Source organism: Callospermophilus lateralis, chromosome 14 (genome assembly GCF_048772815.1).
Source record: "Callospermophilus lateralis isolate mCalLat2 chromosome 14, mCalLat2.hap1, whole genome shotgun sequence".
NCBI lineage: Eukaryota > Metazoa > Chordata > Mammalia > Rodentia > Sciuridae > Callospermophilus > Callospermophilus lateralis.
The window spans coordinates 78,811,231-78,828,420 of record NC_135318.1 but is presented as its reverse complement, the minus strand read 5'-3'; the positions used below and the strand labels follow the sequence as shown (position 1 = coordinate 78,828,420).

The following is a 17,190-nucleotide window of genomic DNA, read 5'->3' as shown; positions in this document are numbered from 1 at the left end:
TTCCTATTATTGGGTGGCTCAACTCAGATTCTGTGATCATAAATGTGAGAAAAAGAACATAATACACTCAAGAACGCAGCTGGCCTGACCCCACAAGCATCATGCCACCAAAGTGTCAACTCTATGCTGAAAAATTTTCCTCCACCCCCCCCCCATTCAGCCATATTAGTGATTTTGTTTTAGGACTAGAGCCTTTAGATCGTTTAGGCAGCATGAATGCTCCCCTTCAAACACTAATTCTTGAAATCAATTCAGAACTATTTCAGACACGTGTGGAGAGTAACAAGCATGAAATTATTAGAAGGAACAAAAAAGGGGTAAGAGGGCATTCTCAAGGGAATGTGTATTCTCTGAGAGCAGAGGGACAACATTCTTCTTATTCTTGCCCTCCAGTTTTATTGGAGGTCCTATAGAAATTTCCAGAGACTCCCACCCAGGTCCCTGTCTTGACTTTTGATTGACAGCAGGATGACATCAGACTTTCAACTCTGGGGTGTCATGACCACTCTAGGTAAAACTAGAGCATGCTAAATGGGTCTAATTGGAACCTGTTCTTACAGGGAAATATCCTTCTTTCCCTGAGTTCTGTTATCTGACCTGTGTAAGAATCACAGAAGTCCTCCCACTTCAGAATAAGTTGTGTTCCTCTTATTGGCATTATTTCAGGCCTGCATTTCTCCTGCAGATAATAGGTATTTTGCTGAAAAATATAACCTATCCTGTTCATGTATGCCAGGCAGGTCTGCCAGTAAACAACTCCTTGGAAAAGAAACAATGTGGGGGTCACCTAAGTGGGTCAATTTGATATAATTATTCCCTTAACTTTGTGTTTCCACCACTTGCATCTGTGTGACCCTTATTGTCCCCTCCCCCAAGGAATTTGGGTCTATAAATTCTTTTACAGTGTTGGGTATGAACTAATTCTGGCTGCTTTATACTGACAGAGGGCCAAGTTGAGGATAAGTGACACATAATTCTTATTCTCCAGCAGGTGGTGCAGGGACAGTTACAGTTATTCAACATGAGGGCCATAGAGGTCCATGGTAGCAGTTGCTTGGGAATTGGATGTGGTGTGCATAGGATAGAGGACATGCTAGACAACAATAAGTAGAACAGCAAAGCAATAGTTCTTATAAACAATTAGGAAAACAATTAGTATTTCAACCAGTTTCTGAAAACCATGAAGACCATAACACATTCAAGCCTAAGGTAGAATCTACCATGTCACTGAGTTTGAATGGAAGCCATTCAGGGCTTTAGAAACATTAGCAGAGTTGTTAGAAACATATACACATTTAGTTTTTATAATGTCACAGGTGTCCCCTTATGGTATGGTTAAGGTATCTAATGCTACCTGATTTTTGTAAAATAGCTTTCTCACTGTAATTAACTCTGTTTGTGCTGAGATCCCTTTAGCAATGTCACTTGGGGGTCTCTGGGTAAAGTTAGGGCTTTCCACATTACATTATTTAGACTCATCTGAGGGAGATATATTAGAGTTAGAAAACCAAACCAATGAAAAATATGTCAAGCTAGCCTAGTGGAATAGTGGGAAGATGTGTATGTCTGTGAAATCAAGTTTAAATTGAGGACAAGCCTGTGGTTCTGCCAGTCTTATGTGATATTTATCAGACACCCCCATATGAGAACCCTTATTTTGTAACCTCCTGTCCTTTATGGACTTTTGGTAGGGCTAACATAAGATACATCTCAAGTTATATTAAGAGGATTTGTCTTTCCTTTTAATAGTTCATGTATGACTTTGCTTTGGTTATGCTTTCCTGCTATGTGTTTAAGACCAAGTTAGTAAAAATTGACCTTGTTCCTGTCTACTTAAAACTTGACTGATATTTCTCAGCGATCATGCTTGGAAACTTGTGAGAAGCTTCTTGGCTCCTCTAGTCTTGCTGTACTTGCTGTGCCATCTGTCAGGATGGGTCAGAGCCTTGCTGATCACACTTGGCTTCCTTTGGAAGCATCATGTACATGTCCCACTCCAATGATCCTCCTCTTTTTTTTCATACTGTGCACTGGTTGGCTTCCTGTTCCCTAGGGTCCTCATAATACCCCTGATTGGAAGATTGGGTGACTCACCAGAGTTGCAGAGTTCTAAGAGATGTTCTGTCCTTCCCTAGGTGTTGACTGATCTTAAAGGAAAAGGGCAAAAATATCATCTGCTTTTATATTAGCATTTTGCTTCCTTGGCTATAGTTTCTAAGTTTTGGTCTTAAACACCAAGCAGTTCACTTTTACTGGTCTTGAAGTGAGGATAATGGGTAACTTTTATGTTTTTAATTTATATTATAGTTATCCCTTGCATTTAATTAATATTAGGGCTGGGAGTAAATATCATATCTGTTCTGTAGGTGATTGCTCATTGTCTTTAATTAACACAGGCTGTTATTTTAGAGTATAATTTCTGTAAAACACTAATAGGCAATAGTTGATAAGTTTCACAAAGAAAGTAGAGGATGAATTTAACCAGTGCAAAAAAACCCACAAAACTTGGTTTGTACAATGGCTTTGAGCCAAGAAGCATAATGTCTATAATAACACTAATTTATCATTTATACCTATTTAGCATCCAGAAAGATCCATAACTTTATCAACTCTATCCCATATGAAATGCTTATAAGTCTTACTTTTTTGAAACTTTTTATAACCTTAAATAATTTTTATATTTCACCCAAACTTTTACTTAGTTTTGTATTAGTTCCTTTTTTACTTTGAGATTACAGTAATCTTTGTAACAAAAATGTTTTTTTAGTTGAGCTAATTCTTGTCTAATTTGGAGCTATCCTAACATGCAGTAGGGTGTTCCCCTTGCTCACATCTTCATGTCACCTGTCATTTCACTTACTCAATGCGGCTTTCAGGTCACAAAGATTCCCCGGAGTCTTATTTATAGTTTGGCTAAGGTCAGACTTGATGGTTTCCACTAGACCACAGTGGCTTTGGAACCACAGTGTCAGCTCTCAGGACCAACACCTTTCTGCTCAGCAGTGAGATTTCAAGGCCCTTCACAGAACTCTGGCAAATACTTCCCTTGAGGAAATTTCCTACATTTTAACAGATACTGTGGTGGTTGCCAGTGACTTATTTGGAATGCCACTCTGAAAACTCAAGTCTGGCAGATTAAAGATATCTGTCTATACATCACTCTGGGGGGCAAAAACAAATCACAACTGCTTATTAAAACTTTCTCACATGAATAAGCCCACAGGAAGAGCCCATTCTCTGATGAGACCAATCAGAGTCAAGCTGCTCACTGAGCCTGCACTGCCCTGGCTACTAATCTATTGCTGCTTTGATCTGTCATCACACCCAGATATGACAAGTCTACCAGCACAAAGGGAAGGACTCTGTTTCTGCACAGGCTGCCATGAGTGCTAGACTGTGCCTCCTGTTCCAAGGGGTTAAATTCTCTCCTGGCAGTACAATGATTTCAGGCCTCACTCCCTTCCTAATTGTTCTCAGGATAGTGTTAGTGTTTTGTCATCATTGATACTTTTTCATGTTGAGGTCAGTCATTTCAGTTCAATCTGAAATTAGTCACAACTTTTTTACATGCATTTGATTTTCTGGACAATTTGCAACCTGACCATGGTATTTTTTCCAAAAGCTACCCCACAATTGATTGATAATGAAGTTATTCAATGGACCTTCCATGTTCCCTGCCAGCTGTAGGCATCTGGCATTACTGACCGTTGAAAAAGCTTTCATCAGCAGTTGTCAGCTTCCCCTGTTATAGTGGCAAATTATCTGTCAGCACGACCAAAGCTGTGTGTTTCTTCAGTCATATCTAAAGAAAACATATTACCTCTAAGCCAAAATATTAAATGGGAGGCCTAATTTTTACCAATTGAACACTTTAGAACATCTGGTGTCCCTGACCAACCACAGGCAAACACCACAGGTGCTGCACACTGCAGAAAAGAGGAGAAGATATGAGGAGTCCACATCATGTCTGCAGTAATCATTGTTTCTCATTTAGTTATGACATTTCCTCTGCCTCACAGTAATTAGCTACTATTTATTTCATCCTCTTGTATGCCATCTCTTTGCAACTTTTTGGCACTTTCAAATTACAGGGAACTGAGTTATAGGTCCAGGTTACCTTCATTAACGGGAAACACTAGTGGAAGGTCAGGATGACAGTGATCTTTTCAGCAGTTAAGCAGGGAGGCTTAGTGGGGAGCTTGAGGGCCAACTGAGGGCCAGCAACAGCTCTGGTCATTCCACAGCCAGTCCTAGGTGTACCTGAGAAGTGCTGCCTTTTTACTTTCTTCTGATGTAGTGTCTCTTGGGAGCTCTGTTTGTCCCAGCACCTGAGAGACTGTCTGTCTGGTCTCCATCACATCCCTGTCAGTACAGGGCCACTGGTAGGCAGCCTTCCCAGAGAGAAGTGCTTGCTTCTGGGAAAGCCTATCCATGACCTGAAGCTAGAGTGAGGTCACAGGGCATCAGACTTGTCCACAATTCCAAGAAACCCCTGCCAGCAGGCCCTTGGAGGGTCCCCTCAGCCAAGAACACTGTGGCAGGGCCTTTTGAGGGTGTCACAGGAAAGGAAGAAGCTGAAACTCCAAACCTTGGTTCTTGTGTTCTGATGAAAGAAAATTTAAAGTCATAGCCCAAAAGTCATATAAGGGAACTTTATTACAAGTGAAAGTGAGATGAAATAAAAAAGGCAAAGTGAGGCTTAAACAGAGAGCTCTCTGAAGAGAGAGTGAGCTGTCTATAAGCAGAGAACAAATGAGAGAAGACTGTCTCCAAATTTATTAGTGTTTGATGTTTAACAGGAGAACTGGGAACCATCTTCTGTACCCTTTGCCAATCAGGTGTTCTCCTCATCCTATATGTTAGGCAGTGCAGTTTTGACTTTAGTTGATCCCTTCAGAATGGTCATGGTGGTCATCCTATTTAGGGGAACTTTATGTACAAGTCAATCCCATGTTAATGTGGGCTCAGTAGCTGTTTAGATGTTATTTTAATGTGTCTGTGCTGCTACCTTTATATGAGCAGAGATACCTAACCATAATTCCTAGCTTCACATCAACATTAATGATTCCTGTCAAGAGTTGGCCCATTAATTCTTTTCTGTTGTTGTATTTTCCCATTAGCTCCTTTGTTTCTCTTTATTTTCTGCAAATTAACTACCACTCTTTGCTTGCACATCTACTTTGAAAATAGTTTAAAGAAGACCCTAAAGTAATTTAAAGAACAGTTGTGACCTTGCCATGCATTTCTCTGCTCATTGACGGCTACTTCCTAACACTCCCCCACTCAAGGACTGGAAACCCTGAATCATGCAGGGGATAAGGGATGATGAAGCCAAATCAAAAAATACTTCCTGCTGATTAGGGCATAGTCCTATAGGCTTGCTATCTGTCAGCAAAATGCTTCAGATTATGAGTAAGGTCTATCTAGGAAGCCAAGGCAATTCTCTGGTTTAGTAGAAACATATTGTGAAGCCACCTGGGAGGCAGATACTATAAACAAAACAAGAAGACGTAAGTATTGGAAAAAGATTGATGCCATAGACACAACAGTATCTAAATACACCAATAATATGGATGTCAGCGGTTTCTTTCACTAGTAAGTGTCAATTTTTTAAAAAAAAAACATGGGCTAAAAAGTTGATTCCATGAAAAAAGAGGCAAGGACATAAAATCTATTTGAAAATTTAAATCTTTAATTTTCGTTACATTGAAGAGTGGTCAGGAATGTAAACACAACATTCACTCTGGATAATGTGCCCTGAGCTGCAGCAATTACATCCAAAGCCATCTGGTTTGGCAATGCAGCTTTTCTCGTGAGAGCCACCTGGTATTAAGGAGAGAAATACCTCTTTCAGTGTCATGCTCAGTGTTTTTGTATAATTGGTCAGAGTCTCTGACCTGATCTCATGCTCTTACCTGATCTCATGATATTCCATGGAAACATCCTTTGTGTGTCCCCTTCTCTTGTTCTGCCTTTAGGTGTGGCCTTCCTAGGTGTCAGTCAACCTGCTGACAGCAGACATCATAAAGCTAGACTCAACCCCCTGAAACCTGACCCCTTGCTTCATTTGAATGGCTTCTCCTCAATAAAAGGGGTCAGCATGTTCGTTTTCTCTCTCTCTCTCTCTCTCTCTCTCTCTCTCCAGACCTTTAAGGTCAGAGGAGTCATCACAGGACCCAAAGAAAAAGGTATCTCTGTCTCTTGTGTGATTATTTTGTACAGCCCAGTTCCCCTGGAGTGACCCTGAGTGTTTTAGTCATGAGGAACGCCACAAGAAAGCATGTGTTTCTCCTCATAACAGGATAGAATTTGAAGCCTTAGTTTTATTACCAAGGTGTTCAATGACATGTCATATTTAAATTGCTTATAGGTTTTTTAGAGAAAGTTAAACCTGAGTCTGTATGGCTATCTAGCCACAAGAGGCTTTTAAAGGAACAACCAGAGATTATTATGTGGTCAATCACTATTTTTCTTGCAATTTCACAAATAATCATGCAAAAATTGATAAAATTTAATGGGTCAAGCCAGGATAAAAGAATCCTATACCATGTGCTCACTGTGGAGTTGACTGGCTGGCCTGGGATGTAGGATATCTGGACCCCAATTCTGTAACAAATGTTTCAGTGAAGTCCACAATGCAATCACAAGTTTCATACATCCTTTTTGGTGACATTTTATTTTAATTTTTGTTTGACCTCCCACTTAGAGATAATATAGATCATTTTATTTATCCTTTCATTTTTGATACATATTTGAATTGTTTCTAGTTTGTATGTAATGCTGCTGTGAACATTCTTTCACATGGTGAACACAGGGTTGGCATTTCCATTGGGTAAATGCCTAAGGGTAGGACCTCTGATCAACAAATACAGTCTATTTCCATCTCAAGAGATGCCACCACAGAGTTTTTGAAAGTGGTTGTGACCATTTAAATGCATAGCTGTGTGTAAGTGACTATTTTTACCATTCCTGTGACCCTAGAGAAGTTATCATGCTTTTGAAGCTTCCCCCCCCCCCAACAATGGGTATCACATTGGCATCTACTTTCTGGAAGATCATAAAGGGTAAAAGAGATTGCTCTACATCCTTATAACTCTTATCGGTTGTTTTAAGCTATGGCATTTTTTTTTTTCACATTGTCATCTGTCTTTTAAATGTGTCTGGCACTGAGGATTGAAACCAGATTCCTACACCAAACAAGTGCTTTACTACCTGAGCTAAATCCCCAGCCCTGCATTGCAATTTTAAATTGAGTTTAATGAGTAATGATGTGGAGCACATTTTCATATACACGGGGTCATTTTGTATCTTTCATTGAAATGGCTGATCAGATAGATACTCATCCATTCCCTTCCTCTTTGTGGTTGCCTGGGTTTTTCTTACAAATTATTGCTTATTATTCACAGCAGGAGGAGTCTGGATGTGGCATGGGATTTGCCCTAAGGGCCAAAACCTTTGTGCATTGTGCATAAATGTATGGTGCTGTAAAAGAGATCTGGCTGTTCCAAGCCTCATTTACATCTGCAAAAGCCATGTCAGAAGGCCAGTAAAACTGCACATGCAAGCCTGGCCCACATTGGCACCTCATGCAATATTTATGGAGCTCCCAACCATGTCCTCATTCAGTACACACATATGCTGGTTCACATAGAACTCCTCGTTGCATTATCAGGAAACTGAGACCTAGACAAAGAAAGGGACTGGTCTAGACCACAGGTGAGCAGAGTTCAGTAGGATTCTGCCCCCTCCCATAATGCTTATTTTGGAATGATAACACCTATCTTTCCACAAATCCCTTCCCTGTCTCTCTTCATGAGCCATTTTCCACTCTTTACCCACTCATGAGCACACAATATACACCTCCATACATGCATATACAACACAAGTACAATTTCCAAGGTTGGCACCACAAAGTTGGGGGCAGAAAAGCAGAAGATAATAAGGAAGTAGATAGTGGAAAAATTCAAAGCTTGAAGGTATACCATCCATGGGGCAGTGATATCTTTTATGTTTATTCATATGCTCAGGGACAAGCAAATGGACAAGAGGATTAAAAGATTTTCAGGAATTAGGGAAGACAGGGTAATATTTTATATTCTATCTACCTTAAACTAAGATGAGTTCAACTATGCTGTGTAAAAAAAAGGACAAGAGGAGATATAGCTTCAGTGTCTTCCCATATGAGCTTTAACTGGATGACTTCATGCTCAGTAAGTGTTGGCCTTGTTTCTCCACTGAGAGCACACTGCACTCTAATTTTATGGGGAAAATAATACTTTGAGTTCCAGAGAAGACCATCAGAGCAATGTGAGTCTCTAGTAAGAAAGATGTTTATTACTGCACCTTCTCCATTCTCCAGAATTATTTTTTAAAAATGATGTTGTTCTTAAGCCACCTAACCTAGGGGGCTGTGTTGCAGTGGACTGTATTTTCTGATAGAGAAGTAGCACCCCTTCAATTTCATTGCACACTATTATTAAGAATCGAGTCACTGGAAGCAGCACCATTTGTCCTCGGAAAGAGCGGGAGCGATGCGGGAACGGTCCGCCCGCGGTGGCCGCGGTCAGGCATCCGTGCGGGTCTCTGGAGGGCGGGGGCGTGGAGCTTGGAGCCGTGGCCCGTGACCTGTCAAGCGGTATACCTGACATGTTATTTGAGGAACTGTTGAAATTGCAGAGCCAAGTGGGAACCAAGACATACGAACAATTGGTAGCTGGAAACAGCACTATGAAGCAATGTTCTAGACCACCTGTCCAAAATGCATGTGTTACAGATAAGCACAGGCCTCTGGAGATGTCAGCCAAGGTTCGAGTGCCATTTTTACGTCAGGTTGTTCCAGTCAGTAAAAAAGGTGGCCCAGGACTCCCACTTTGATGATCTGTCAGGGTAATATAATCCTGAGGTGTTTGACAAAACATATCAATTCTTAAATGACATCGGGCCAAAGAGAAAGAGTTTGTGAAAAAACAGTTGAAGAAGCACCTTTCAGGGGAGGAGCCTGAGAAACTACAGCAGCTGCTTCAGCGAATGGAACAGCAAGAAATGGCACAGCAGGAGCTTCGCCTGGCCCTGAAGCAGAAGTGGCGGACTCAAGCCCAGCAGGGTCATCGACCATACTTCCTGAAGAAATCTAACAGCATCAGTTGGTCCTAGCTGAGAAGTTCAAAGAGCTGAAGCTCAGCAAGAAGCTGGAGAGTTTCTTGAGTCGAAAGAGGCACCTAAATGCAGGCAAGGACAAGAGATATCTCCCTTTGAGCAGAGAGTATTGAAGAACTGTCATCTGTCTGCCACTGCCCAGAGAGACAAAGATCTGTGGAGGCATGGATCTCTGGGCTCATTCTCCTGGTTCTTTGCTGTTCAAGGGCAGAGAAAGATCACAGCCAATCTTGAACTCAGAAGATTAGGGCTCTTGGATTCCCCCTAGAGCAGGACAAGAAGAATAGCTCAGCCTTCTGCTATGTCACACTGCCTGTATTTGGATTTGGTTCATTATGTCCTCCTGCCTTTCTTCCATCCTAGTCTTAAACCAGTGATTCTGGTACTGAAGAATCGGGACCATGAAGTCTGTGGCTACAGGGCTGGGACTTTACATAGGAATCATTTCATAAACATATCTGTTATTTTTCATTATTTTACTGTTTTGTAGAACACCTAGAACTCGTTTAGTGGGCCACATTTATAGGGATAAACAACCAACCCGACACCTTCCACAAGTGAAAAGTTAGATCAGACTCTCTTCCTACTTAAATCTGGGTCCTGAAAAGATGACAGTTATTTAAAGGGTCAGCCACTCCCACAGAACTACTTGGTTTTGACTGTAAGAGGAAATAGGAGGTAGAGACATAAAACTTTCCTGAACTGGGCACAGTGGCACATGCCTATAATCCCAACTGCTGGGGAGGCTGAGGTATGAGGATCAAAGTTCAAAGCTTCAAAGTATCAGCAGTTTATTGAGGCACTAAACACTTAGGAAGAGCCTGTCTCAAAATTTAAAAAAAAAAAAAAGGCAGGGCCAGGGACCTAACTCAGTGGTAAAGTGCCTTTGGGTTCAATCCTCCATTTTCAAGGAAAAATGTAGGGTAGGACTGGGAATGTGTCTTGGTTGGAGAGAATCCCCGGTACCACAAAAGGGAAAATAAAAAAAGAACTACATCTATTGCTTGATGTCTCTGAAATGGGAGAAAGATGTCCTGATGATAGAAATGGAAGCTGAAATGCTCCTCTCCCCTGATTGTAAGCCTAGGATCATAGCTACCAGTATAGTTTGCCTTGCCAGGAGAGTGCTACAGGGTCCCTGGTGTCATATGTGTCAATCTTTTTTTTTTTTTTAAGTCAATGAATGGATTCTGGCTGGTTAAAAGCAGAAAACTATCTAACTATCAGAACTACTGATAATGCTGGAGAGAAGATCCAAATTGGAGGGAAGAAGATAGGGATAAAGTCTAGTCATTAAAAATATTCTGTATGGGCTAGGGTTGTGGCTCAGAGGTAGAGTGTTAGCCCAGCATGTGTGAGGCACTGGGTTTGATCTTCAGCACCACATAAAAATAAAATAAAGACATTGTGTCCACCTATAACTAAAAAATAAATATTAAAAAAAAAAGAATCGAGTCACTAACTGCCTAGCGTTGGGACCCACTTGGTGTGCTGGGCCATACATCCATCTAATTCTAAACATAGCAGGATAACAGGGCAAGGTTTATTGTCAGAAATGAACCACATGTGAGGTTCATTTGATTTCAAAAAGCATGTTGCTGATGCAGAGTGCAGTTAGTCCCAGAAGAGAAGGACCTGCACAAGATCTGCTGGAATTCAGGCCTCCTAGAGGTTGTCCTCTGGTATCTCTCACCCATTGTTATTCTCATGTCAGAGTTTCAGGGTTTTCTATGGTTGACACCAAAATGTAAATTGAATGAGCTTAATTTCATTTACATTTTATGATCTTCCAAGAAGTATATGCCAATGTGATCCCCATTGTGTGTGTGTGTGTGTGTGTGTGTGTGTGTGTGTGTGTGTATAAAGCCTGAAAAGCATGATCACTTCTCTAGGGTCACAGGAATGGTAATAAAATGTAAATTCTGAAGCCAAATCTTAAACTAAGGCCCGTGGCTGCATTGATAACTGTCCAAAGAACTTGAAAGTCCATCTGTGTTTGCATACTTTTATACAGTTGAGAAGATGAACAGTCAGTACCCCTAGGAGTGCTTGGGGAGGCCTAATTATTGGAAGAGGTTCACTGAAATAAATTTTGAAGAAGTGGCCTAAAGTTTTTGGCATTAGAAATCTTTTAACCAGGCACACATTCTAGAAACTGTCCCTTATCCAGTTCATTTGAAGGAAGGTGCTCAAGAGAGAAATCTGTTTCTTGATGTGTCCAAAAGTTCCAAGGTTGTAGCCACAAAAATGTTCAGAGTGGGAGCATTTACAGATGTTGACAAAGCCAAACACAAGACCCTATGTCCATTCATCAGGAAGCACCCACAGGTAAAAGAGGGCAGTCCAGAAAAGCCCTTTCTGTGAGCACATGTGAGAAGTCTTTCACCTTCCCCTTACATGTATGTGGGGGTGTGTAGAGGGGAATTGTAGAGGACCTTATTAGATAGATATTAGAACTCTGGCAGTCTTTCATATTAGTACCACTGGGCATGCATGGCTAGCCAGGTTGGGTATTTAGGCATTGAGTCATAATTTTTCTACTGAGCTATTTATCTAGGGACATTACTCTATAATTTGGTGTTACCCCTGGATGGAGGTGTATATTTATATTTATATATTCCAGATCTTGGTGTACAATTTTTCAAGGGAAGCATTCCCTGTGGTACCTGCCAGAGTGGTCAGTGTTACAGGTTGTACTGGATGTCAGGAGATCTCTTTGCAGAGTTCCATACAGATCATCAGGAAGCCATTTATTAACTCTGTTTCCTTGAGAAAAAAATCAAGTACACCACATAACCAACAATAATATCTCTGGTATGAGGTTTGATGACCCTTCTGGAGAAGTGTATTCACAGGCAGGTACTTGAGATGGCCAGGATAGAGTTAGTACAAATACCCAAGTATAGAGACTTCTCTCAGCTTTGTTCTAGCACTTTACCACTTGAATGACCTACATTTTCATTCCCAAAGGTATCTGGACTGTATTTACTGCCTCGTGCAACCCAGTAGGTATAAAGCTTCAGATCACATACTTGTAGAAATAACAGAGAAAGCATTTGACATAACTTTCAATTCGTACTGGGCAATGGGTATTTTTTTTTTACTGTTACTAGATTTTGCTTTAGTTTCCAGCCCCAGGTAGCCCATGTAGCAGTTGACTCTACTGTGCGTCTAGTCCTTCTACAAGACTTATAATAACAGCCTTACCAGGACAGTATTTACATGAAGAGGAGTGAGGATAACACAAAGGAGGTTAAACTTTGCTACATATTTTTTTTGGAACTATGCCCTACCACAAAACACACTGTTGTGGGGCAGTTTGCTGAGAAAACACACCAAGTCCCAGTTTTGTCCAAATTGAAGAGTCTGTATTCTGACTGGCTGGGACTGCTTCTTACAGAACCAAGTTGTGTCTGTAGAAAATAGCCTAGAGCTTCAACATTCTAGGGTATTTAAGTGAAAAACCACAAAACCCCTCTCCAAGCCGATGTAACTGCAAGCAAGTGGGGTACAGAAACTGAAACGAGCAGTTAGCAAAAACAATGCAATGGGTACATTGGTATTTCCCATGGGACTTTCCAGGTTGGCATAGCAGCAAGCAAGCAGAAGGGAAGTGGATCACAATGACCCTAATGGAGTACAAGTTAGAGAATGGTTACTAACATCCAGACAATCAATCTCTGACAGGGTACATTGCCCAAGAAAAATGGGAACCAAAGAGAACAATTTTACATTGTATAAGAATTGCCATTTTGTGTTGCCAAGTATGCTGTCTAGGTAACCATTAATGGGCACAGAGACAGGTTTTTCCCATAGGAGAATCATTCTTACATGATATGGAGTCTCAGGGTAACATGGAGTCTGTTTGGTCATTGCCCGTATAGCCTGCTGCATAACAATAACACTATGGTTCCACCAGGTAAGAAGCTGTGTGTCCTCACTTGCCTTCTGAATATTCCAGTAAGAAATGTCATTTCTTGCAGCAGTTTAGCCTTTCAATGTTGGTGGAAGGTGATGTGATACAAGTACACCTTCATTCCGCCATGCAGCAGGGACAGTGTTTGTGTGTCCTAGAGGGCTACATCTGTTTCATAGGGCTGTCATAAGACACTGCCACAATTGTAGGCTTCAGGACAATAATTTATTTTGTCCTAATTTCAGAGGCTATACATCAACATCCTTGTTGGAATGATTTCTTTTGAGGCCCACACTTTGACATGTAGATTGCCATCTTCTGTCTCTGCTTGCACAACATTTTTCTATGCTTATCCATGTCCTTATTTTCACTTCTTATAAGTGGGCCAAGTGGCTTTATGGATTAGACCCCACACCAAATAACTGGACTAACAATAATTATGTCTTTAAGCAACATATGTGCAAATAGAGTCACAGTCTGAGGTACTGGGTAGTTAGAACATCAACATGAGATTTGGGGAGGGGACACAATTTATCTGATAACAAACTGGTTTCCTAATGAGGATAGAATTTGCGGAAATGGAATACTGATTGAAAGAACATGACATGTAACACTGCAGTAGCTACAAGCAGAGCATGATCACATTGAAGCTGCAGCTCTTAGATTGCCACCAGAAATCTCTGACTGTAGCCATTTCTCTGAAGCCAGTATTTTCTGGGTATTGGCATAGTTTTTATTTTGGCTGTTCTGTCATCCTTGTGGCAAATAAAATAACAATGTTTCATTAATTTCCAATTTCCCAGCTGATCAGCTTGAGTCATCTTTCAGTTGACTCTCAGCCATTTAGGTTTGTTATTCCCTTAGTCAAATTCTGGGTCCTATGATGTGCTCTGTTGTACCTGTAGTCTCCAAGCATTTGTCCCTAGGAGGAACCTGGGTTGACAGCTCTGTTTCTAAAGACTTCCCATAACAACAACAACAACAACAAAAAAGACAAGACATTGTGTCAAAAAGTCCTCCTGGAATGTTTTCTCTAGGTGCTCACTTCTAAATATGGAGGAGAGAGGTTTTCTTCTTACAGGAGCAGGTTTGAAGGAATTTCATACAGTCCTGTCTGGGCAGTTCTCAGTTGGGATGCCTATTGCCAAGAAGCCTTTTGATATGTAGAAGCCTGTTTTCCCTGTATTGAAGATGTTCTTGGAGGACTTAGTTGGATGAAGATCCTCATGGAGACTATTAAACACATATGTGCTGTGGCTCCATCATGGACAAAACTCTGGAAGACACCTTGCAGATAATAATTGTTTCATCACTATCTGCCACTCACACCAGTTTTCTTTTGCAAGTTTACTATAACCTTTTCTTTATGGACTAATGCCATCCACATGCCCAAATACAACATGTTGAATTTTCCTTGTCTGAACTCCAAATACTAATATCAGATAATTCATAGCACTGCCAATAATCACAGGTCCCCTTGCCCTTCTCTTATTCTATGCCTATAATAAAGAAGATCTTTGCTGCATTTCTCTACAGTTCATGTCCATCTATGTTTTGAAATCATAGGACTTGGTGGTCCTTTACATCCCACTAGAGTAGCCTATTGAATAATTCATAAACCCTGATTTAATCTACCACATTTTCAAAATCAGCCTACATTTTTATTTGCAAAGGGGAATTGATATTAATTCTAGCTGGTGTTTGCCCTTGATGTAAGCTGAACCAAGATTCCCTGGATCCTGGAATTGGAGTCTCATAATGACTCAGATATATGAGAAAGTTCTCTTTGTGTTTTGGTATGTAATACATAGTACTGTATTTTATATACATATAATCACAAATGCTGCTTTTAAAAAAAAAAGTTGTCATATTCCAAGTCTGATGAGAATCAGAAATGTTGCATGAGTTCCTTTTTCTGGTGGAGGGGTTTTGGATTTGGAACAAGGTACAGCTCATGCTGAGTCCCAGTCCAGCTAATTAGCTGTGGGGCTTTGACCACAGGATGAAACAGACATCATAGCCTGGCCATTAGGTCTAAGGCCAAATTGTCAAATAAAAAGTATTCATTTCATGTTTGAAACAATAGAGTCAAGCCTGTGGACAGATCTGAAGCCATGTGCCCCCCACTTCCTGGGACCCCATTTTCCTTTGTTTGCTGTCTGATAGCTGCAATGGGATTGGAGCTGTGACAACCTTCCAGTGGGAAAGAATGACCTGCTTTGGACACTTCCCTGTCCTCACTCAGGCACTGTCTCCCTGGGATATTGGGTCTGAGGAGAAATATTATTAAGGAACTGTGTCCATCACTTATGGCATAAAAAATAAGGGACCAGGGTTGGGGTTGTGGCTCAGTAGTAGCGTGCTTGCCTAGCACACGTGAGGCACTGGATTCAATCCTCAGCACCACATTAAAAAAAAAATGAAATAAAGATTGTATTTCCACCTACAACTAAAAAATAATAAAAAAAAACAGGGACCAGGCTCTTTGTTTCAGAGGACAGAGGACCTATAATAGTCAAATCTGAATGTGTTTGCTGCAATATGGCATTAAAATCAGGAAAGTTTAATGAAATTGCACAGTAATTGTCATTATATTATTTCCACTCGTGAATACTATGCAGACATAGAATTCATATGTTGAAATCACCTTGTATGTGAGGTTCATCACACATGTTCCCCTGCGGGGCTAAATCACTCTTCTAAGAGGAAACTTTGCCTTCAATTAGTTGTAGCCTGAGGCTCTCTTGTCCAATATGAGATATCCTGGAAGATTTAAACCCAGTGAGTTTTGGGATATAGTTCCAAAAATACATAATCTTCATTAGTAATTTTATACATGTGACATTGATGTAGGATAGTTGAGGTCAGACTCCCAAGGAATTTGTAGGAAGCAGGTTTATTTAAGCTTTAGTTGTCCAGAGGAGCTAAGGCTGAAAAATCTATGAATTCAGGGAAATAATGTGAAATTTATCCTCCATGGGTGTTTATATAACAGTTACTCTGTTTCTGATATTTTTAGCACAGACAGGTTTCACAGGTTTTTCCCAAGAAAAACAAATAATAACTTTTGTACAACAAGCTCTCTTGAGACAGAGTCTGTTACAAACATTTGTCTGTAAACCTGGCATTTACAAGAAAGAGGAAACTTCAAACCACAGTGAGATCTCTGCAAAAAAAAAAAAAAAAAAAAAAAAATTCCTGCCCACATTCTTTTGGGGCTACATGAACATAATGATAATAATCTGGATAATATTCTGGATATATTCATTTATGACATTACTCTCTCTTTTAAATTTTTAAAGTGAATATTAGAAAATTTTAAGTGACCCTTGCACTTCACATAGGATTTTCATTGGCCATCGCTGCCTTAGGGGATTGTTTCCCAGGCCAATCTGCAGACTCATACAATGAGAGAGCAGGAAAGTTAAAAGAAATTGCACAGTAATTGTCATTTTATTATTTCCACTCGTGAATATTATGCAGGCATATAATTCATAAGTTGAAGTCACCTTGTATGAGAGGTTCATCGCACATTTTCCCTGGCGCTGCTAGTTTCTTCTTTCTTCTAAGAAGAAACTTTGCCTTGATTAGCTGTAGCCTGAGGCTCTCTTGTCCAATTCGCAGACCTCAAGAATGTGATTCAAGCCAAAGTAATTCCATTTTGTTTAATAACTCCATTTTGTAAAACAGCCGTGCCACATAGAAAGGTCATGACTGGGGCAAGTTGTTTTTCCTTTTCTTGTAGAGACCCTCAAGAACATGGAACTATCTAAGGGGGCTTTGTTTCTGTAGCTGGGGTGACTGGGCTAATTGTGATTGGCTAAACTTCCCGCAGCCTGACTGCAATCTCCGCCTTCTGTAACTTGGCTTGGTTGCTTTGGCCAAACCTCCTCATCCCTTTCGTGGTTTTTAAGCTTAAAAGGAGCGCCCTTGCAATTGTCCTTGCTATTGTTGGGGGATCCGGAGCAGACTATGTTCCTGGTCAGTGGCAGATGTGCTTCAATAAAGGCTTGATTCAATAACACGTGAGTTGTCTGGAAGTCAATTTATGAGGTCCAGGACGTTGCTTTAACTACAAGAGAAAAAATAAAAGCTGTCACCAGGAACCTGTCATTCTG

General features: G+C 40.6%; 1 pseudogene; it reads left to right on the top strand.

Annotated features, from left to right (window-relative positions):
• Positions 1–8,592: 8,592 nt before the first annotated feature.
• Positions 8,593–9,269, top strand: LOC143379911 (ribosomal RNA processing protein 36 homolog pseudogene; annotated as a pseudogene).
• Positions 9,270–17,190: the final 7,921 nt, after the last annotated feature.